This window comes from Hyperolius riggenbachi, chromosome 2 (genome assembly GCF_040937935.1).
Source record: "Hyperolius riggenbachi isolate aHypRig1 chromosome 2, aHypRig1.pri, whole genome shotgun sequence".
Lineage (NCBI taxonomy): Eukaryota > Metazoa > Chordata > Amphibia > Anura > Hyperoliidae > Hyperolius > Hyperolius riggenbachi.
Genome location: NC_090647.1, coordinates 480,668,509 through 480,690,924, shown reverse-complemented (window position 1 = coordinate 480,690,924; position 22,416 = coordinate 480,668,509). Strand labels below are relative to the sequence as shown.

General features: G+C 47.1%; 1 protein-coding gene across 3 annotated transcripts in view; it reads right to left on the bottom strand.

Annotated features, from left to right (window-relative positions):
- LOC137544906 (apoptosis-inducing factor 3-like) overlaps window positions 1–22,416 on the bottom strand; it is a 234,219-nt gene that overhangs the window by 152,320 nt on the left and 59,483 nt on the right. The window contains exon 1 of one of the 3 annotated variants that reach the window (XM_068266004.1): window positions 11,251–11,383. The exons of the other annotated variants lie outside the window; for them this stretch is intronic. The gene's annotated coding sequence lies outside the window, so the exon portion shown is untranslated. Of the gene's footprint in view, window positions 1–11,250; window positions 11,384–22,416 lie in introns of those variants that run through there. 3 annotated transcript variants of the gene reach the window in all.

Sequence of the window (22,416 nt, the reverse complement as noted above, 5' to 3'; positions counted from 1 at the left end):
GATCGTGAGTGTGATCGTGAGTGGTGCCGCCACACGCTCACGCAGGCGCAGTTTATGCCGACCTGGTGAGGAGCTGTAACGAGGGACAAATAGGCTGCCAGGGGCTGGAGGAAGCCCCAGGTAAGTAGATCCTGCTTTTTTTTTTTTAACCTCGCACCTGACCTTTAAAGAGAATCTGTAACGTCAAAACGTCCCCTGGGGGGTACTCACCTCGGGTGGGGGAAGCCTCAGGATCCTAATGAGGCTTCCCACGCCGTCCTCCATCCCTCAGGGGTCTCGCTGCGGCCCTCCGTACAAGATGACGTCATTATTTGCCTTCCAGGCTCCTGCGCAGGCGCTCTGACGGCTGTCGGCTCAGAAGTAGGCGGAAATACCCGATCTCCGTCTGGTCTGCTCTACTGCGCAGGCACAAGTTTCCGGCGCCTGCGCAGTAGAGCGGACCCGACTGAGATCGGGTATTTCTGTCTACTTCGGAGCCGAAAGCAGCCACAGCGCCCCCGCTGGAGCCAGCAAAGGTAAATATTGAATTGACAGTCGGGTCTGTCGCCGGCTGTTCGGAGGGCTGCAGCGAGACCCCCGTGGGACAGAGGATGGCGTGGGAAGCCTCATTAGGATCCAGAGGCTTCCCCCACCCGAGGTGAGCACCCCCCAGGGGATGTTTTTTTACCTCTTTAAGGCCCTTTTTATACTTGTCTTGTAAAGCTGCGTTGCAGTACCCAGTTTTACCGCAGGGCAATGCAAGGTTGTTTTTTTTTAGTGTGACCTAAACGTTAACAACTGTACCAAAAAAGTGCTTGGAAAATCACTCTGTTCAGTGCTTTTTAGAGTGATTTTCCAAATTTCCTATACTTAACATTGAGGTTGAATCACCTCAAAAATGCTGCAGAACCCGCGTTTGTGTTTATCTAAAAATCACATCACTCTGGTGTGATCCAACCCATAGAATAAAAATTGCCAAGTGCTTTTCAAAGTGCTAGCATTTATAGAGTTTGTTAAAACACTTGAACCATATAGAGATGATTTAATGGGTGCTATTGTCTTTCGTTTTGAAAATGTGGAAATCGTCATCAAATATCTTAAATATAAAATAAAAAGGAAATAAATTCCATTTTCATTGTTAAATTGCCATTAACATAAATTGGACCTTTTGCAATTTAACCCTCATTATAAATTATCTTTCCTTTTCAATTTGCAGCCAGCTAAGGACCCTTTTAGGGCTCAGCCACACTAGAAGCGCTTTGTGACTGATTAGGTTTTTAAAAATCTCGCCCATTCACTTATTAAAATCGCTGTAAAAATCACCACCATTGCGACTTCGATTTTCAATCACAAGCGCTCAGAAAAGCGCTTATAGTGTGGCTGAGCCCTTAGGACCCTTTTCCACCGGCTGAATCGCAAAAACGCAAACCGCTAGCGATTTTACAATCGCTACGGTTTGCTTTTTAACATAGGAATCGCAGTAAGTCATTTCCACTACCGCGATTCATTTTTGCCGGGAACGCGAACGCGCGGCAGAGCGATATTTGCCGCGATTTTGCTATGCAGTGCATAGCATACCAAAATCGCAGCCGCGAACGTCGGGGAATCGCCGGTAATTGCGATTCAGCAATCGCTAGCGTTCAGCGTGAACGCTAGCGATTGCTAGTGGAAAAGGGCCCTAAAAAGCTTTTTAAAGGAGAACTGTAGTGAGAGGTATATGGAGGCTGCCATATTTATTTCCTTTTAAGCAATACCAGTTGCCTGGCTGCCCTGTTGATCTATTTGGCTGAAGAAGTGTCTGAATCACACCAGAAACAAGCATGCAGCTAATCTTGTCAAATTGTCAGAAAAACCTGATCTGCTGCATGCTTGTTCAGTATTAGAGGCAGAGGATCAGTAGGATAGCCAAGTAACTGGTATTGCTTAAATAGAAATAAATATGGCAGCCTCCATACACCTCGCTCTACAAGTCTCCTTTAAAATGCCTGTAGCAATGCGTGGTGTCACTGTAAAACCTGCACTGGGGTCCATAGCTCCTTAGCTATGTCACCGCGCATCTTACACACACACTGAGGCAGGGAACACACTACATCCGTTTTGCTATGTCACCGCGCATCTTACACACACACTGAGGCAGGGAACACACTACATCCGTTTTTGTGCGTTTTGCCGCGAACGGCAAAACGCGCACGATGTTAAAGGCTATTGAAATTAATAGCCTAGCTCAGGAAACGCTGCGCCGCATGCGTTTGTGCGCGTTTGCGTTCGTGTTTTTTCCGCGTTTTGTACCCGCACAGTTTTCTGCTTTTTCCCGCACATTGCATGGCACTACATGCCATGCAATCGCATAAACGCGGAAACGCACGCAGAAAAATGCACGCGTTAGACGCGACCGCAAAACCCGACGGAAACCTGGGAAACGCAGGGAAAAACGGCCCTGCAAGTGTGTTCCCTGCCACACACACATCCGTTGCTAAAATCATAAACGCAATAGTGTGCCTAGACCCTAGGGTCCTTTTACACTTAATCAGTTACTCTCAGTTATAAATGAAAGGACAAATGATTTTCAAACTAATGTCCAAGTTTTCCTGGGCTTAGTTCACACTATACGCATTTTAAAGAGACTCTGTAACAGATTTTTCAGCCTTAGTTCTTCTATCCTATAAGTTCCTATGCCTGTTCTAATGTGCTCTGGCTTACTGCAGCCTTTCCTAATTGCACTGTCTCTGTAATGAATCTTATCTGCTTTCCTCTGTCGTGTCTGTCGGGCTAAGGGTTCGTATAGACGTACGATAAAGATCGTTCGTTACGAACGATTCGTGACGTTTACACGATACTCAAATTAGACCAAAAAGATCGTTCGTAATGAACGATTGTGTACACACGTGAACGATATAAGTATAAAGTACTGAACGACGAACGATAAAAAAAATACGTGCGCAAACGGAAGTGACGTTATGACAGGCAATAAGAACATGCGTACTACTCCACAGATACTCATTATCGGACGATCTTTGTACACACTGCAACGATTGAACGATTATCTTTAGAAAAAATCCGCCGGGTTGGATCGGTCGGATTGAACGATAACGGTCGTTATCGTCCAAAAAAACTGATCGTTGGAAAATTTGGAACGCGCGATTATCGGTCCGATTGTCGTTATCGTTCGTTTTCGAACGATCGTTATCGTACGTGTGTACTCAGCTTAATGCTTGAATGTGTGGAATGTGCAGGGCTGCTTGTGATTGGTTAGAAGGGATACACACCCTCTGCAGGCCCCCTGCACACTCTGTATGACTCACACACTCTGCTTATATGAGCCTATTACAAGCTGGTTAGTTTGTTTGTAAACACTGCCTAAAACTGTTAATTACAAGCCAGGATTGCAGCAGAGAGTGGCAGAAACAGCACAGAAACGTCGGTGGGCGGAGCCACGTAGCCTGCCTCTCGGCTGTGCTTCCGTGTTGGTGAGCGCATGGAGTGGCGTCCCGTCTCGCTCGTATGCCGGGTCGGATGAAGCAGCAAACTAGACTGCTAGGACAAGGCATCTTAACCACTGGGGAGTTCAGGCCGAGACGCGGCTTTCCTTCCATCCAGTGACTCCACAGTGGTACATGGATTGGATACACGACTATCAGGAGAGCGGGACGGACGCTAGTAGTATCATGTGGTGAGACCCATCCTCTATTCCTTGCTGACAAACATATGAACTGCATCATCTCTGAGGCAGGGATGCTCGGATGTGCCTCATCCACGAATTCGGAAATCCGCGTGGTTGCAAAAAAAAATCCGCATTCGGCCCCGCCGCATGCGGATTTTCGTCCGCGTCCACGCAACCACGCGGATTTTTTCCCGTGAATGGCGTAATCACGCGCGGATTCACGCCCGGAGGCGGATTTTCTTTTAACGTTAATAACAAAGCCCCCATACATGCTACAGTCCCCCAAATAGCATGGATTATCGAGGTGATAAGGGGCAACATAACTTCAACATAAAAAATTCCCCCCCAAAAAATTTTTCTAGAGAAAATGGATTTTAAAGTGAAATCAACACTTTAATGGGACTATTAATTGGTAATAAGTGGTTTTAAAAAGGGATATACGCGTTAAGCAGTCAAAGAGGTGAAGGCGAGTTCCAATGGCACTTGGCGGCGAAGGTACCGCTGGAGGAGGATGAGTGGCTGACGGCAAAAAGGCTCCAGAGAGGTTTTTGTAATTTTTTTTTTTTTTTGCAGCAATTAGCAATGACATCGCAGCAGAGTTGTCAGTGGACACGGGCAGTGTGAACGCAGAGTGCAGTGGTGGTAGCGACTGAGTCAGGAGAAGGACTATGCGGGCGGTCAGTTCAGCAGCACAGAAGGACCACGGCAACATACTGGTGGTAGTAGTAGCAGCACAGCGTCATAGTGCTGGCCAAAAAATTAAATGCACCCGGTGACCCGGGCAGTGTGAACGCAGAGTGTAGTAGCGACTGAGTCAGGAGGACAAAGCGGGCGGTCAGTTCAGCAGCAGCAGCACAGTAGTAATAGCACAGCGTCATAGTGCTGGCCAAAAAATTAAATGCACCCGGCGACCCGGGCAGTGTGAACGCAGAGTGTAGTAGCGACTGAGTCAGGAGGACAAAGCGGGCGGTCAGTTCAGCAGCAGCAGCACAGTAGTAGTAGCACAGCGTCATAGTGCTGGCCAAAAAATTAAATGCACCCGGTGACCCGGGCAGTGTGAACGCAGAGTGTAGTAGCGACTGAGTCAGGAGGACAAAGCGGGCGGTCAGTTCAGCAGCAGCAGCAGCACAGTAGTAGTAGCACAGCGTCATAGTGCTGGCCAAAAAATTAAATGCACCCGGCGACCCGGGCAGTGTGAACGCAGAGTGTAGTAGCGACTGAGTCAGGAGGACAAAGCGGGCGGTCAGTTCAGCAGCAGCAGCACAGTAGTAGTAGCACAGCGTCATAGTGCTGGCCAAAAAATTAAATGCACCCGGTGACCCGGGCAGTGTGAACGCAGAGTGTAGTAGCGACTGAGTCAGGAGGACAAAGCGGGCGGTCAGTTCAGCAGCAGCAGCAGCAGCAGCACAGTAGTAGTAGCACAGCGTCATAGTGCTGGCCAAAAAATTAAATGCACCCGGCGACCCGGGCAGTGTGAACGCAGAGTGTAGTAGCGACTGAGTCAGGAGGACAAAGCGGGCGGTCAGTTCAGCAGCAGCAGCACAGTAGTAGTAGCACAGCGTCATAGTGCTGGCCAAAAAATTAAATGCACCCGGTGACCCGGGCAGTGTGAACGCAGAGTGTAGTAGCGACTGAGTCAGGAGGACAAAGCGGGCGGTCAGTTCAGCAGCTCAGAAGGAGGACCATGGCAACTTACTGGTAGTAGTACCATAACACCAAAAAATTAACCAAGGTAGGCACTAGGCAGGTAGTAAATGTCTTTATAAAGGCAGGCATAGTTAACAACAGCACATGCAGCAGCCACTTCATGTCCCCCTGTGTCCGACAATAGGGGCCAGGAACTCACCTTCCACCCAAGCCTGGTTGATTTTCAGGAAGGTGAGTTTGTCCACAGAGGCGTGGGAGAGCCGAGAGCGCTTCTCTGTGACCACGCCACCGGCCGCACTAAAGCATCTCTCTGAGAGGACACTGGAAGGAGGGCAGGATAGGAGTTCCAGGGCGTACTGGGAAAGCTCGCTCCAGATGTCCAGTCTCTTGACCCAGTACTCCAAGGGGTCCACGGGGCTGTCGGTGTCATTGAGCCCGCTGGATGACCCCATATAGTCAGACACCATGGTGGTCAGTCGTTGCTTGTGCTGGTTGGTGGTGGATGCTGTGGCGGGCACCTCTGTTCTGGGCTGCTGCACTGCATACAGGCTCTTGCTTAGGCTCTTCAGGTCTCCGGGGCGCCAGTTGCTGCTGCTGCTGCTGGTGGTTGTTGTTGTGCTGCTAGTGGCAATGGCAGGCACCTCTTGCTGGCTTGGCAGAGCAGTTACAGTGGGGGTGGAAGGCTGGGGGAATGCTTCCAGTAGTCTGCGCACAAGGGCCTCCTTCAACTCCCTTGTGCGTTGCTCGGTGGTGGATGGCGTCATTAAGTCTCCCAGCTTCCCCTTCAGACGGGGATCAAGCATCAAGGTAATCCAGATGTCCTCCCTTGAACGCATCTGGATCACCCGGGGGTCCCTGCGAAGGCAGCGCAACATGTGCACAGCCATGGGAAACAAGTGGGCCCTGCCAGCAAGATCTTCCTCGTCCTCGCCATTGTCCCATAACGCATGCCTGTCCTCTTCCTGTGCCATGTCGTTGTCCTCCTCAAACCGCCATCCACGTACAACGCCTGCTGCACTCTGCTCCTCCTCCTCCTCCTCATTCAGGTTAGGGACCTCCAACTCTTCCACTACCTGCTGTGAGCCCTCCTCTGAGCTGGACTGTGCTGCCATCTGCTCCTGTTCTTCCAACTGCCTCAGGGCTTCATCCCCACGCTCAATTAAATTGTCCATTGCCTGCTCCAGTAGACAAACCAAGGGCACCCACTGGCACACAGAGGCCCGCTCCTCACTGACCATCTTGGTTGCCTCCAGGAAGGGACTCAGCACCAGGCATACTTGCTGCATCAGTGTCCACTGAGTGGCAGTAATCATGGAGACTTGCTGGTTGCTGGGGACACTTGGGTCTAGCATGTAGGCCCTAAGAGCCAGCCTGTGCTGACACAGCCGCTCCAACATGGCCAGAGTCGAATTCCAGCGAACTGGCATGTCGATGATCATCCGGTGTTGTGGCCTTCCATACTGCTGCTGTAAGGTGGACAAGAGTGCAGAGGCAGTGGCTGACAGGCGGAAAAAGCGTACCACCGCCCGGGCATCCTGCAGCAGCTCGCTCATCCCCTGGTAGGTGCGCAAGAAGCGCTGCACCACAAGATTGAGCACGTGGGCCAAGCAGGGGATGTGCTGGAGGTTTCCCTGCTGCACTGCTGCCACCAGGTTGGCCCCGTTATCGGCTGCCACATACCCCACTTCCAGGCCTCTGGGGGTCAGCCACCTCCGCTCCTGCTTCCTGAGGGCGGCCAGGACGTTGGTGGCCGTAAGCCTCTCCTTCCCCAGGGTCACCAATTTTAAAAGGGCTTGGCAGTGCCGAGGCTTGGCGCTGCTGCTGCCGAGGCGGGCTTGCTTTCCGGGTGCTGAGGGAGTGTCGTGACAGGACCCTTCTGCATCCCCCCTGATCCCGCGTGGTGGCACCACTAGCTGGGCTGATGCGCTCTTGTCCTCCCTCCCTTCCATCAGTGTCACCCAGTGGGCCGTAAAGGACAGGTAGCGACCTGTCCCAAATCTGCTACTCCACGAGTCCATGGTCACGTGGACCCGCTTGCCCACAGAGTAGTCCAGGGAACGGGCCACGTTTTCCACCGCAAACTTGTGGAGTGCTGGGATCGCGCTCCTGCTGAAATAGTGGCGACTGGGGACTTGCCACTCGGGGATGCCAAATTGGAGCAGCGTCCGCATGGCGCTCCCCTCCTGCACCAGGGAGTAGGAAAGCAGCTGTGATGCCATGGCCCGGGCCAGCAAGCCATTTAGTTTGCGGATCCGCCTGTGGCTTGGAGGCAGAGGCTTGGTCAGACCCTGAAAGGTGTCGCTCAGCAGGGTCTGACGACGCTGGGATGCAGGGGAGACAGAGGAGAGAGACGAACACTGGCTGCCAGCCTCAATGTCTGTGTCCTGAGCAGCCGAGGTGGAAGAGCGCTTGCGTGCTACTACTGCTGCTGCTGTGGGGGATTCACGACCCTGAGGGAGGGAGGATGCTGCTGCGCTGGTGGGCCTTCTGCTCTCAGGAACCCCTGCCAGCAGTGCCTGCTTCCTCTTAAAGTCCGCATACTCGCGGCAGTGGCGGCTTCTCAGGTGGCCCTGGAGGGATGAGGTACCCATCTTGCTCAGACTTTTCCCACGGCTCAATCTTTTGCTGCATAACCTGCACACCGCATACCTTTTGTCATCAGTACATTCCTCAAAGCAATCCCACACTGGTGACTTTAATTTACTGCGGCCCCCACTAGCAGAGGGTGCAGCGGAGCAATGTGTGGTAGTAGTTGCCGGGGGTTGCATGGTGGTGGTGCCGGCTGAAGCAGTGTCCTGTCTACTTCCTCCACGCCCACTGCTGCCGATGCCCCTGCCCCTGCCTGACATATGGCGATATCCTTGCCTAGGCCGAGGTGACTCGTCATCCTGCTCTGACCATTCTTCCACGGATTCAGCAGGCTGCACATAGTTAGGGTCCACAACGTCATCATCAGCAGCATCATCATAATCCAGCTCTTCCTCTGACTCCCCCGCCTCCTCTTCTGTCCCTACATCCCCAGACACAGACCCCTCTTCTTCATCACCAGAACTCAACAACGCTTGTGATTGTGGCCCGATCTCAATCTCTGCCACATCAGTCCCCAGTAAGTCCTGTGCTTCTTGCATCAGCAGGTTCCCAGATGCCGGACTGAGGGACAGAACGCTGTCATCCTGGGAGGGCTGCTGACCAGTGGGTGCTGGGGTGGATGTCACAACAAGCGTGGGATGTTGGCTGCTGCTGCTACTGCTTGGAGTGGTGCTCACAGTAGAGGTCTGGGAGGAAGTCATGATGTCCATGAGTACGCCAGGTTCCATTTGCTCAACCACCACACGGGGACCAGAAACTTTAAAATATTTGGACAATGGCGTCCGCTGACTCGGCCCAGGCTTTGCTGCCCCCTTTTCTGCTGCATCACGACCACGTACAGCTGGGCGTCCTCTCCCTGGACGTGGAGCAGTCCCAGAAGTGGCTGAGGCAATTGAACTCCCTTTCCTCTCACCCCGCGAAACCCTGCCAGACATGTTGCTAGTAATGAATCACTGGATGCAGTGGGCACAGTACAAGGTCACTGAAGGATGCAGTGGGCACAGCACAAGGTCACTGAAGGATGCAGTGGCCACAGTACAAGGTCACTGAAGGATGCAGTGGGCACAGCAGTGGGCACTGGATATACAACTAGGTCACTGAAGGATGCAGTGGCCACAGTACAAGGTCACTGAAGGATGCAGTGGGCACAGCAGTGGGCACTGGATATACAACTAGGTCACTGAAGGATGCAGTGGGCACAGTACAAGGTCACTGAAGGATGCAGTGGGCACAGTACAAGGTCACTGAAGGATGCAGTGGGCACAGTACAAGGTCACTGAAGGATGCAGTGGCCACAGTACAAGGTCACTGAAGAATGCAGTGGGCACAGCAGTGGGCACTGGATATACAACTAGGTCACTGAAGGATGCAGTGGGCACAGTACAAGGTCACTGAAGGATGCAGTGGGCACAGCAGTGGGCACTGGATATACAACTAGGTCACTGAAGGATGCAGTGGCCACAGTACAAGGTCACTGAAGGATGCAGTGGGCACAGCAGTGGGCACTGGATATACAACTAGGTCACTGAAGGATGCAGTGGGCACACAAGGATGTCACACTGTGTAATGAGATGCTCATATGCCAGCGAGCGAGCGAGCAGTGGGCACTGGGCACGGCACAAGGTCACTGACAGAATGAATGAACAGCGCTGGCAGAGAGTGGCGGCGCTGGCGGTGTGACTGGCTGCCTGCAAATAGTACAAGTGTATAACTGTCACTGGAATATACAAGTGAACACTGCAGCTGCACTAACCTGCCTGCCTGCACTCTACACACAGATAATCCCCACTCCCACTACACTGCAGCACTGAACCTGCCTGCACAGCACTACACACAGTTAAATAATCACTAGACTCCCACACTCCCACTACACTACACTGACTACAACTAACTACAGCAATCACTCACTGACTAGCTAACTGTGTACAGTATAAGAGCAGTGTTAGCAAAAAAAACGCTTTGTTTTTAACACAATAAATGCACTTGCTCAAACAACAATGGCCTGGAGATAATCCTCTCAGCACCACAGTCTAGTAGCAAGGACAGAGCTTTTCCATCATGGCCGCCGCTTTATATTCAGGAGGGGAGGGCATAGCTCCCCTCCTGTGATTGGTTGCTAGGGCCTGGCTGGGGCACTCTGATTGGCCTGCAATGTGTCACTTCCGCATAGTTTGACGCATTTCCGCAAACCACGACTTCAGCCCCGGGTTTCACGAGCGTGAATGCGGATTTCTGTCCGCATTCACGCGAAGCCGAAGTAGATTTTCGTGGTTTAAAATCTAATTACGGATTTTCGGGTCCGAGGCGGAATGCGTCAAAATGGTCGTGAATCCACGCGTAAGCGTGATCACGACCTGGCGGTGAGCACCACTGCTCTGAGGGAATGTATTTCTGCTAGCTCCCAAGTCTACTTAATAATTGATCGTGGTGGACTATAACAAGAATTTGCAGCTTTGTCTCTAGGAGGAAGGGGGGCCCCCACTATATATTTCATCCATAGTGCATGGCACCAGTACGGAAGCGCGGCATGCTTGAGATGTGTGAATGGGTAATCCCTCTATGCATTGTCAAGCTGGCATATTTATTATAGCGGCTGATTGATGGCTAAACTGTAGTTTTGCATACGCAATTTTATTCTTGAATCATGTGTGTTTCGTTCCTTTGTGACTATCTGAGTATTTACATGTCCTTGATTTATTAACAATAAATTTTGATACTTTGTATATTAAGGTGGCCTGAGTACCCATATGTGTTCAGATTTTTTAGTATAGTTTGTTTGTAAACACTGCCTAAAACTGTTAATTACAAGCCAGGATTGCAGCAGAGAGTGGCAGAAACAGCACAGAGGGGCACAGAAGAAAATAAGGAATAGCATGGTATGCTTTTTAGTGTAAGAATATTAGAGTACAGATTCTCTTTAACTGAAAGCTTTTTCACAAAGCATTGCTATGGAGAGTCAACACACACCAGTTTTTCAGTGTATAGTGTAAAATAGGCCTTATGCTAGGAATACACCATAAGTTGTTAGATGGTTCGATAGATAATTTCCGACATGCCCGATCTTATTTACAATCATTTTTCTAATCGATTTCTCATAGAAAAGAATGGAATTTGATAAGAAAATCGATCGCAAATAAAATCGGACAGTAAATCGATTTATAATCTCACCGTTTATTCCCAGCATTAGTCTCTTCAATTAGTATGTACATTCTGTATGCCTGAGATAAGATGATTCTTATTAGTGGGTACTTGAGAAACACTACAAAACTTATGCAAAAGAACAAACATGCTTTCAGCATCACTTGATAGCACTGCACAATTAACTGCCTACATCTTTACATCCTACTGACTGCCACAGGCAATATGTTACTTACCAGAGATTTCCAGTAATGGTACAGAGAGATCTCCTGTGCAGAATGCAGAGGAACACTGTATCCGCTCTGGACAGTTGTATCAGCCACTGCTGTTTCTTCTGACACAAAACTGCTGTGCACACTCATGATGAAAGTGCTCTTTCCAACCCACCAATCGCCGGTCTGAACTTTTCTGTTGCCGGGTTACCCACCCCACCCTCCTAATACACAGGGGACGTTGTATTGTTAGTGGAATCAGTAGTAATTACCAGTACAACATAATGCAACGCTGAATTCATCACAGAGTTGCCTATTACACATTAATTACTAGAATGCTGACTCTCTAGAAAGAAAAAGTTAGCAGTAAATACATGTTTTATATTTTGTAACAAGCATCATTTCTGGTTATTATTACTTCCAGCTGTATGAAGCACATGACAAGCCAGCAGACAGTCACCGCCCTACAGCTGATACAGCTACAGGTTGTCTAACAAGTTTACCCAGAGAGCTCACAGCTATGAATGGTCACAGCTATGGAAGGGGAGAGGATATAAACGTGTCTATATTATAGAATACATGAGATCACTAATAATCACTATACTTAACGGTGCCATAAGGGGACGAAGGTAATGCTAAGGACAGAGATGGATTACGATGTAATAGGTAGTAGATTTGGCCCCCCTTGCAATCATTTTGGTAAGCTGAAGTGAAGAAAGGTAAAGTAAGGTGGCAAGTGGGCCCTTTGACACCCACTAGGCCCCAGGCACCTGCCTAGGTTGCCTGGTAGATGAGCCCGCTCTGGTTGTGGAAGGAAATGGCAATCAATTGTTTTGATCGTAAGGAGTCATTTTGCTTTTGTGAAACTTCACATCATTTTTGCAATTGGGATCATGATTATAATTGCAATCGTAATCTTGATGTCTCATAATTTTCACAAGTTATGTTTATTCACTAACGTGTGGTCTTGAGAAGACACGTTTTCGCACACATCCATTGATGTCTATGAGCATGAGAAAACAAATCTTGTTGCGGCTTTTGCACAAAGGCATTGAAATCTATGGGCATGAAAAACACATTTTTACACAAATGCATTGCAGTCTATGGATATGAGAGAGAACACATTTTCTTACACAAATGCATAGAAAACTATTAGGGCTTGTTCACACTAGGGGCGTTTTCGTCCTTTTTTCCCAGTGCAGGCGATTTTTAAAATCGTCCACAAAGCGCTTGTTCAATGCATTTCTATGAGAAGGTTCATATCGGCACGGTTCGTGGGCTGTGCGTTCAGCAAAGCGATGTCTGTACCATTTTTGGGGCGTTTTTGCTATAATGGAAAGTATAGCAAGAGTGCTATACCGCCCACAAAACAGCAATTGCGTTCACGTTTTTTGAATAAATACATTGTATTCTTTTTAGGTGGGTCAAAGAGTTCACTTCCTGACTTGCGTCAGGGCATGAATTACAAAACCGCTCTGGAAAAGCACTTAGAAAAGCGCTTTTACCAGAAACGCAGCGCGCAGTGGAGTGTTGGGAAGGGGGGGGGGGGGAGCGCACAAACGCAAAACACTTGCGTTTGCATTTTTGATTTTAGGTGTGAATTGTGCAAGATCACATTCTTGCACAATTTTCTCACAAATGCATTTGACCCAGTTCACACTGCCAGCAAAAACAAACTGTTTAGCGGACCTCAACGGACCACATCCTAATGGATGTAAACAGATCCAATGTTACCCTATTGCTATCATTCATAAAAGCAGTGCGGTAAAAAAAATCTGTGGGTGAAAATAGCGCATTCGGTAGTTTAGACTTCTGTGTGCTCATTCATAAAAATGTTTCCAGTTGCGATACAAGTTTGGTATTTTCCCGAACTAGGCAGGCGGTAGGCTGGCAGTATGTTTGCGTAACATGAGAAGCTGATGAGTTGATACATTTTCTCCTCCAGAGACAGCGTTACTATAGAAGAGGCAGCCCCAGCATCCCTTTACATGTGCATTTTTTTAAAAATGCCTCTCCTTGCGCTGAATCTGTCTGTCTTTCTAAACAAGCTATTTAATTGCCACAGCTTAGAGGAACTTCAAAAAAATGTTACACATGCAAGCTTTCTGATGTGAAATATATCTGAAAACAGGTACCCAAGAGGTTAAAAAACACAGCCTTGGTATTCCGGAATGCCTTTTTTTGCTCTGCTCTCACTGCAGCTGCTGCTTGGGAGGTCTGTCTCATTAGCTTAGCTGTTCTCTGCATGGTTATCGCTACTTCAAAGGGAGTGATAATCTCTGTGCTGACATCGCTTGCTCTAATCTTTATGATTTGACATATGGTGACATTTGTTAACATAATCACCGCACAAGGCGGTAATTTATCACTCTGCTCGGGAATGTCCGCTTTTCATGCGGAAACCGCTTTTATGAATAAACACTTTGCTAAGTGCTCAGTAAATTCAGCTGTTTTCAGCATTTCTGCATGCAGAAATGCTTTATGAATGGTAGCCTTTGGATCCGTTCACTTTGGTTTGATCCATTCTGCACACTCCGCTGTAATGCTGCGTACACACTTGCGATAACGATCGTTTGTAAACACCAATTAACGATCGCTTGTCCGACAATTGCATAAAGTTCTTTCCGTCGCGATCAGAAGCGATCGTTAAGGAGAGCGAGGAAAGTGCAATCATTGCACGAGCGAATTTTCCAATAAGGGCCGCATCTGAATGACTCACCACCTCATATGCACCGCTTAAATAGCTCAAATACACACTCAGCAATCAGACAGATGCAAAACATATGCAAAACTGCTGAGTGTGTATTTGAGCTATTTAAGCGGTGCATATGAGGTGGTGAGTCATTCAGATGCGGCCCATATTGGTGAGCGCTTGCTTTGTTTCCTGCTGTCTGTATTGAATGTAAGTTACACATTTTAGCATAGCAGCTGCCAGGGTAAAGACATTTGCTTTTAACTTAGGTCAGTTTAGTGTTAGGACATCTGCTCTGGAGATTTACCTCAACGTTGGTGCAGATGTCCAGTATATCTATATTTTTGCATGCAAAACTATGATGGAAGCTAAAATTTCTCCATAGACCAGTATTGCATTGTTTGGATGCGGGCGTACATTTTAGTCCAGGGGGGGCGGTGTGCGCCACAGCGATTAACCATTCAATTGTACAGTATTGGGTCAGGGATGCGCAGCCTTTTACCTATATTTTGTATCCACAGTTCTGTAACTACCAGGCTAGCAGCACCCATTGTGCTATCCTGTTTTGCATGGTAAGTATTTAGTTTAGTTTTGCATATGTTTTGCATCTGTCTGATTGCTGAGTGTGTATTTGAGCTATTTAAGCGGTGCATATGAGGTGGTGAGTCATTCAGATGCGGCCCATATTGGTGAGCGCTTGCTTTGTTTCCTGCTGTCTGTATTGAATGTAAGTTACACATTTTAGCATAGCAGCTGCCAGGGTAAAGACATTTGCTTTTAACTTAGGTCAGTTTAGTGTTAGGACATCTGCTCTGGAGATTTACCTCAACGTTGGTGCAGATGTCCAGTATATCTATATTTTTGCATGCAAAACTATGATGGAAGCTAAAATTTCTCCATAGACCAGTATTGCATTGTTTGGATGCGGGCGTACATTTTAGTCCAGGGGGGGCGGTGTGCGCCACAGCGATTAACCATTCAATTGTACAGTATTGGGTCAGGGATGCGCAGCCTTTTACCTATATTTTGTATCCACAGTTCTGTAACTACCAGGCTAGCAGCACCCATTGTGCTATCCTGTTTTGCATGGTAAGTATTTAGTTTAGTTTTGCATATGTTTTGCATCTGTCTGATTGCTGAGTGTGTATTTGAGCTATTTAAGCGGTGCATATGAGGTGGTGAGTCATTCAGATGCGGCCCATATTGGTGAGCGCTTGCTTTGTTTCCTGCTGTCTGTATTGAATGTAAGTTACACATTTTAGCATAGCAGCTGCCAGGGTAAAGACATTTGCTTTTAACTTAGGTCAGTTTAGTGTTAGGACATCTGCTCTGGAGATTTACCTCAACGTTGGTGCAGATGTCCAGTATATCTATATTTTTGCATGCAAAACTATGATGGAAGCTAAAATTTCTCCATAGACCAGTATTGCATTGTTTGGATGCGGGCGTACATTTTAGTCCAGGGGGGGCGGTGTGCGCCACAGCGATTAACCGTTCAATTGTACAGTATTGGGTCAGGGATGCGCAGCCTTTTACCTATATTTTGTATCCACAGTTCTGTAACTACCAGGCTAGCAGCACCCATTGTGCTATCCTGTTTTGCATGGTAAGTATTTAGTTTAGTTTTGCATATGTTTTGCATCTGTCTGATTGCTGAGTGTGTATTTGAGCTATTTAAGCGGTGCATATGAGGTGGTGAGTCATTCAGATGCGGCCCATATTGGTGAGCGCTTGCTTTGTTTCCTGCTGTCTGTATTGAATGTAAGTTACACATTTTAGCATAGCAGCTGCCAGGGTAAAGACATTTGCTTTTAACTTAGGTCAGTTTAGTGTTAGGACATCTGCTCTGGAGATTTACCTCAACGTTGGTGCAGATGTCCAGTATATCTATATTTTTGCATGCAAAACTATGATGGAAGCTAAAATTTCTCCATAGACCAGTATTGCATTGTTTGGATGCGGGCGTACATTTTAGTCCAGGGGGGGCGGTGTGCGCCACAGCGATTAACCATTCAATTGTACAGTATTGGGTCAGGGATGCGCAGCCTTTTACCTATATTTTGTATCCACAGTTCTGTAACTACCAGGCTAGCAGCACCCATTGTGCTATCCTGTTTTGCATGGTAAGTATTTAGTTTAGTTTTGCATATGTTTTGCATCTGTCTGATTGCTGAGTGTGTATTTGAGCTATTTAAGCGGTGCATATGAGGTGGTGAGTCATTCAGATGCGGCCCATATTGGTGAGCGCTTGCTTTGTTTCCTGCTGTCTGTATTGAATGTAAGTTACACATTTTAGCATAGCAGCTGCCAGGGTAAAGACATTTGCTTTTAACTTAGGTCAGTTTAGTGTTAGGACATCTGCTCTGGAGATTTACCTCAACGTTGGTGCAGATGTCCAGTATATCTATATTTTTGCATGCAAAACTATGATGGAAGCTAAAATTTCTCCATAGACCAGTATTGCATTGTTTGGATGCGGGCGTACATTTTAGTCCAGGGGGGGCGGTGTGCGCCACAGCGATTAACCATTCAATTGTACAGTATTGGGTCAGGGATGCGCAGCCTTTTACCTATATTTTGTATCCACAGTTCTGTAACTACCAGGCTAGCAGCACCCATTGTGCTATCCTGTTTTGCATGGTAAGTATTTAGTTTAGTTTTGCATATGTTTTGCATCTGTCTGATTGCTGAGTGTGTATTTGAGCTATTTAAGCGGTGCATATGAGGTGGTGAGTCATTCAGATGCGGCCCATATTGGTGAGCGCTTGCTTTGTTTCCTGCTGTCTGTATTGAATGTAAGTTACACATTTTAGCATAGCAGCTGCCAGGGTAAAGACATTTGCTTTTAACTTAGGTCAGTTTAGTGTTAGGACATCTGCTCTGGAGATTTACCTCAACGTTGGTGCAGATGTCCAGTATATCTATATTTTTGCATGCAAAACTATGATGGAAGCTAAAATTTCTCCATAGACCAGTATTGCATTGTTTGGATGCGGGCGTACATTTTAGTCCAGGGGGGGCGGTGTGCGCCACAGCGATTAACCATTCAATTGTACAGTATTGGGTCAGGGATGCGCAGCCTTTTACCTATATTTTGTATCCACAGTTCTGTAACTACCAGGCTAGCAGCACCCATTGTGCTATCCTGTTTTGCATGGTAAGTATTTAGTTTAGTTTTGCATATGTTTTGCATCTGTCTGATTGCTGAGTGTGTATTTGAGCTATTTAAGCGGTGCATATGAGGTGGTGAGTCATTCAGATGCGGCCCATATTGGTGAGCGCTTGCTTTGTTTCCTGCTGTCTGTATTGAATGTAAGTTACACATTTTAGCATAGCAGCTGCCAGGGTAAAGACATTTGCTTTTAACTTAGGTCAGTTTAGTGTTAGGACATCTGCTCTGGAGATTTACCTCAACGTTGGTGCAGATGTCCAGTATATCTATATTTTTGCATGCAAAACTATGATGGAAGCTAAAATTTCTCCATAGACCAGTATTGCATTGTTTGGATGCGGGCGTACATTTTAGTCCAGGGGGGGCGGTGTGCGCCACAGCGATTAACCATTCAATTGTACAGTATTGGGTCAGGGATGCGCAGCCTTTTACCTATATTTTGTATCCACAGTTCTGTAACTACCAGGCTAGCAGCACCCATTGTGCTATCCTGTTTTGCATGGTAAGTATTTAGTTTAGTTTTGCATATGTTTTGCATCTGTCTGATTGCTGAGTGTGTATTTGAGCTATTTAAGCGGTGCATATGAGGTGGTGAGTCATTCAGATGCGGCCCATATTGGTGAGCGCTTGCTTTGTTTCCTGCTGTCTGTATTGAATGTAAGTTACACATTTTAGCATAGCAGCTGCCAGGGTAAAGACATTTGCTTTTAACTTAGGTCAGTTTAGTGTTAGGACATCTGCTCTGGAGATTTACCTCAACGTTGGTGCAGATGTCCAGTATATCTATATTTTTGCATGCAAAACTATGATGGAAGCTAAAATTTCTCCATAGACCAGTATTGCATTGTTTGGATGCGGGCGTACATTTTAGTCCAGGGGGGGCGGTGTGCGCCACAGCGATTAACCATTCAATTGTACAGTATTGGGTCAGGGATGCGCAGCCTTTTACCTATATTTTGTATCCACAGTTCTGTAACTACCAGGCTAGCAGCACCCATTGTGCTATCCTGTTTTGCATGGTAAGTATTTAGTTTAGTTTTGCATATGTTTTGCATCTGTCTGATTGCTGAGTGTGTATTTGAGCTATTTAAGCGGTGCATATGAGGTGGTGAGTCATTCAGATGCGGCCCATATTGGTGAGCGCTTGCTTTGTTTCCTGCTGTCTGTATTGAATGTAAGTTACACATTTTAGCATAGCAGCTGCCAGGGTAAAGACATTTGCTTTTAACTTAGGTCAGTTTAGTGTTAGGACATCTGCTCTGGAGATTTACCTCAACGTTGGTGCAGATGTCCAGTATATCTATATTTTTGCATGCAAAACTATGATGGAAGCTAAAATTTCTCCATAGACCAGTATTGCATTGTTTGGATGCGGGCGTACATTTTAGTCCAGGGGGGGCGGTGTGCGCCACAGCGATTAACCATTCAATTGTACAGTATTGGGTCAGGGATGCGCAGCCTTTTACCTATATTTTGTATCCACAGTTCTGTAACTACCAGGCTAGCAGCACCCATTGTGCTATCCTGTTTTGCATGGTAAGTATTTAGTTTAGTTTTGCATATGTTTTGCATCTGTCTGATTGCTGAGTGTGTATTTGAGCTATTTAAGCGGTGCATATGAGGTGGTGAGTCATTCAGATGCGGCCCATATTGGTGAGCGCTTGCTTTGTTTCCTGCTGTCTGTATTGAATGTAAGTTACACATTTTAGCATAGCAGCTGCCAGGGTAAAGACATTTGCTTTTAACTTAGGTCAGTTTAGTGTTAGGACATCTGCTCTGGAGATTTACCTCAACGTTGGTGCAGATGTCCAGTATATCTATATTTTTGCATGCAAAACTATGATGGAAGCTAAAATTTCTCCATAGACCAGTATTGCATTGTTTGGATGCGGGCGTACATTTTAGTCCAGGGGGGGCGGTGTGCGCCACAGCGATTAACCATTCAATTGTACAGTATTGGGTCAGGGATGCGCAGCCTTTTACCTATATTTTGTATCCACAGTTCTGTAACTACCAGGCTAGCAGCACCCATTGTGCTATCCTGTTTTGCATGGTAAGTATTTAGTTTAGTTTTGCATATGTTTTGCATCTGTCTGATTGCTGAGTGTGTATTTGAGCTATTTAAGCGGTGCATATGAGGTGGTGAGTCATTCAGATGCGGCCCATATTGGTGAGCGCTTGCTTTGTTTCCTGCTGTCTGTATTGAATGTAAGTTACACATTTTAGCATAGCAGCTGCCAGGGTAAAGACATTTGCTTTTAACTTAGGTCAGTTTAGTGTTAGGACATCTGCTCTGGAGATTTACCTCAACGTTGGTGCAGATGTCCAGTATATCTATATTTTTGCATGCAAGACTATGATGGAAGCTAAAATTTCTCCATAGACCAGTATTGCATTGTTTGGATGCGGGCGTACATTTTAGTCCAGGGGGGGCGGTGTGCGCCACAGCGATTAACCATTCAATTGTACAGTATTGGGTCAGGGATGCGCAGCCTTTTACCTATATTTTGAATTTTCCAATAAGTTGGATCCTATCGCGCGAACATCGCTGTTAAAGAAAGGTGTGTACAGCAATCGTGCGAGAACGATCGTTACAGAATGTAGTGCGCAACTGCGCATATAGCTGGAACCTACGCATTTCCAGTGTATTGTGTTTCGTAACGATCGTTCTGTGAGAATTTTGAAAAAAAAACAAAACATCAATCTTGCTGTTAATCCAAATGTTTTGTAAAACATTAATTACGTCATATCCGTGTGCGCACGCAACCATTCTTCACTGATCATTCGTTTCTGCAATAACAATCGCTGCGCTACATTCTCAGTTGCCTAATTTGCATTTACTGCTCTGCTCGGCCAACTATCGTTCGTCGCGGAACTATCGTTCCTAACGAACGATCGTTATCGCAGGTGTGTACGTACCATAAGGCCTCTTTTCCACGAACTGTTGAGCTGTGTGCTCAGCAAGCAGTTGCCAGGCAGCGACAAGCAGTTACCAAGCAGCAGTGAGCAGTTGTGAGTTTGAGAGGCATTTCACTGCCTAGAAACAGTCAGTGGAAAAGAGGCCTAAGGAGTGCAAGTTTGGGTCTAGAGTAGGGATGGTCAATGAGATGCAAATAATTTTGGGTTGATGCAGGATTATGCAAATTTTAATGCAAATTGAAAATTAACCTATCAAATTTTACCTCAGCAGGATTTGATTGGTTCATTTTTTTTAAGCTGCATAAATTTGCATACAAAATATGCATAATACTGCATATTTTGAAATTATTTGCATGTTATTGACTGTCCCTAGTGTGAAAGCGATTTTTTTTTTTTTTTTCAGACAACTGAGTCAATGGAACTGAAGAGGAAGCTGAAGCAGTACATGGAAGCCAATGAGAAAATGCATGTATGCAACACACTGACTATAAAAACGGACCTCTGTAGCCACTTCCTGTCAACTCTATAATGCAGCACCATCTTGGAAAACACACACACACTCTCACACACTCTCACACACTCTCACACACTCTCACACACTCTCACACACTCTCACACACTCTCACACACTCTCACACACTCTCACACACTCTCACACACTCTCACACACTCTCACACACTCTCACACACTCTCACACACTCTCACACACTCTCACACACTCTCACACACTCTCACACACTCTCACACACTCTCACACACTCTCACACACTCTCACACACTCTCACACACTCTTTCACACACTCTCACACACACACACACACACACACACACACACACTCACTCTCACACACTCACTCTCACACACTCTCACACACTCTCACACACTCTCACACACTCTCACACACTCTCACACACTCTCACACACTCTCACACACTCTCACACACTCTCACAACTGCTCACTGCTGCCTGGTAACTGCTTGTTGCTGCACGATAACTGCTTACTTCTGCCTGGTAACTGCTTGCTGAGCACACAGCTCAACAGTTCGTGGAAAGGAGGCCTAAGGCCTCTTTTCTACGGACTGCTGAGCTGTGTGTTCAGCAAGCAGTTACCAGGCAGTTGTCACCTTTTCAATTACACATCAGGCTTGAGGTCACATCCGGCTGGAGGACTCATTGGCGTGGCGGAGGAGATGGTGCGCCGATAGCGGCGCACAAAGATACCAGCAGACTGCTCCCCTCTTCCGGCTGGAAAACCCACTGGTGTGGCAGAGGATCCCCTGAGACGGCGTTGGTGGCCTGGAGACACGGGTGACAGGAGGCCCTGGGGTCTAGCTGGTCTGAGTTGCTCACTGGGGCTGGGAAGACGGCAAGCTGGTGCATTGGGCTGGAAGCGCCGAGAGTGAGTGTCTGCCGGAAGGGAAGAAGCTGGAACCAGGGATACTGGTGCAGTAGCCGGGGGAGATACCTGGAGCACAGGCTGGGTGTTGGCGGCCTAATTCAAACGGAAGATGGTGAAAGATAAAGAGAGGGAGGAGAAAAAGAAGAATCGCTCCAAGGGGGCGACTACTCCAACCCAGAAATCCGTAAGCAAATACTTTGCAGCGTTGGATAAGACTAGATAAGAAATGAACCCATTAAGGTATAATATGTAGTAATATATATATAGCATTGGAAAAAAGTAGACACTAGAAATATATGATCACGATTTCACGGTTGGGGTGGGGGTAAAAATAAAGATATATGATGAAGAAATAGAGATTTATGATAGGGTGCCCCCGCTGAGGGGTCTTGGGGGGGGGGGGGGGGGGCAGAGGGTGGGAGACTGGTGGTTGTCTCCCCCCGCCCCCCTCGCGATCCCCCAGTGGTGGTAAAAGGAGAAAAGAAAAGAGAGAGAAAAAGGGTATCACAGTGTTTGTGCAGTACTAAATGGATCTTAGTATGAGGGGGAAAAGAAAGCAAAAAAAAATTATAAAGTGTCAGTTGAAATAATCACAGCAAGATATAATATGTAGTAACAAAAAGATGTGTCACTAGGGGGTGATTAAATTTAGTTCACAAAAAGGATGTGGTTTCACAAAATTTAGGGAATTTTGGAATAGGGTATTTGATAGTGCTAATATAAATACAAGAAATAAGATGGGGTATTGTTTTTGATTGTGATGTAATTTGAGTATATACTTTGTGGGACTTGGACCGGAGTTGCGTCATGGACCCCAGGGTTATAGTAGGTTGGGGGGTTATTGGGGGTGGGGGGGGAATAGATACTATAACAAGAATGAGAGGAGGGTTGCATGTTGCAGCGAAGGCTCGGGACCGGGGGAAGAGATGGGCCAAGGATGGGTGCCTCTCCCCCTCTTTCCTGCTTGGATTGGGATAATGGGGCCCTGGATAGTGGGTAGATAATT